Genomic DNA, 2,057 nt, shown 5'->3' on the forward strand with positions numbered 1-2,057 from the left:
GTTGCGGTCCCGTTGCCGGTCCCGGTCCAGTGCGGGGGCGACACTGAGGGTTGCGATCCGTTGCTGGACACGGAAAAAGACAAAAAAAAAAAAAAATCTATATTTCCAAAAGGAAAAGAAAGTTTATGTTTGACTCTTTGAAGCAAGCAGGTTAGGCATAGTGGTGGTCATGTTGCCTAGCAACTTTTGAGTAAATTTTCAATAACAACTCCATTATGTTCACTAATAGCATTAAAAACAATCCTTCCAGGAGGCAGACAAGGTAAATGATTATATACACTCATTGTCCCCTTCTGGTCCCAGTTGCCATGGACCACTTTCAGAAAACTCATGACTAATTTCCAGGTGGGTCATTAATATGATTAAACACTCTGGTATTATTCTCAACTCCACTCCCAATTCCCCAAAGCGATAATTGTGAGACAATAAAGAATAAAGTATAAACAACCACACAGAGCTCTAAAAAATGAGGGTGGAATGGCGGCACCTCCTCCCACAATGAGGCCTTGCAAACATCGTATCAAATCAGAGGATCCTTGTCAAACTCCGGCTTCTTGGATTTGGTGCACCCCCGCAAGTGTGCTTAGAAGTTTTGGGACATTTCTTTTCTTTCTTTTTTTTTCTTTGTGGTATATCTGTAAGTCTAAACCAAGTATTGTCATAAATTATTTCAATGTTTTTCTTTTTGTTCATTGGTTTGTTTCTTTTTTGTGGCTGGCCGATACAGGAACCCAATCCCTTGACCTTGGTGTTATAACACTGCACTCTAACCAACTGAGCTAACCAGCCAGCCCTTGATGCAATTTGAGAAATGCCAGATGCTTATTAGACTAACTTGTTATTAAATTACTTTAATTATTACTAGAGAATCCCTTTTCTTTTCAAAATTAAAAAAAAATGTCATGTTAACCAGAAAGAGGTAGTAATTCCACCAGCGTAGGTGGTAGGTGATCCCAGGCTCATTGTGGACTTGGCTTATTGTGTTATTTTCAACTCGATCCAATCTAAAGAGAGAATTCTTGTGGATCTTGACATTTTTCTCCCTTTTTGATATAGTGCAATGTTTATAATCCATTCTGATTAGAACTTCCGTGAAATACATGATGAGTAATAGGTTTTGCTTTTGAAAAGAGTCATTTCATTAAAAGAAAAATGAGATTCTAGAAAAATAACTATGTGAATGAATACATGCCATGTTCACGCCAATAAATCTCAAATTTCTCTTTAGCCTGAACCTCTTCTTGGAACTTCTAACTTGCCTATTTGACTTCTCTACTTGAGTGTTTCACAGACATCTCAGATTTAACAAAATAGAACACAGCTTTTCCCCAAGCAGGACCTGCTCTTGTGGTCTGCGTCTTTGTGAGTGGCAACGTGACCAACACAGCCACTCAATCCAGAAAACTCAGGGACATTCTTCCCATTCTCTTTCCCTCCCTCTCCGTATCTGTCACCAAGTCTGTTTAATTTAACTCCCCAAATAGCTCTGAATTTGTCCCCATCTTTCTCCTTCTCTGGCCACTCCCTAGTCCAGCCACCAGTATTTCTTGCCTAAAATACCACTATAGCCTGCTCCTAGCTTTCCCTGTTTCTACTTTCATCACCCGCTCATTATTCTCCACAGTGCAGCAAGTGACCTTCCTAAGATGTGAGTCATATGATGTCACTCCTCCACTCAACACCTTTCAAAACCTTACGATTATATTTAGAAGAACACCCAACCTTTTTATCATGACCCATGTGATCTGCACCAGATTGCCACGTGTTCATTTTGCACACACTGATGCCTCCCTTGGAATATGTTTCTCCTCATTCTTCAGTATCCTGATGCTTTTGATCCCTCGGTGATTCTTGCTAAGGCAGCCTCCTATGCCTTGTTCTTCAGCTCAGCCCCCGGCTTGCTTCCATCATAACTCTCATCACAATTCTTTAACATGTTCTTTGTCTGCTCTGTTTTTCTTCCAGTATCATGCAAGCTCCATGAAGGCAGGAGCCGTGTTTAGTTTGGTTCATCAGTTGATTTCTGGTGCCTTCAACAGTGCCTGGCACATGATGGT

The sequence above is a fragment of the Galeopterus variegatus genome, unplaced genomic scaffold (genome assembly GCF_000696425.1).
Source record: "Galeopterus variegatus unplaced genomic scaffold, G_variegatus-3.0.2 Scaffold8011, whole genome shotgun sequence".
In the NCBI taxonomy this organism is placed as follows: Eukaryota; Metazoa; Chordata; class Mammalia; order Dermoptera; family Cynocephalidae; genus Galeopterus; species Galeopterus variegatus.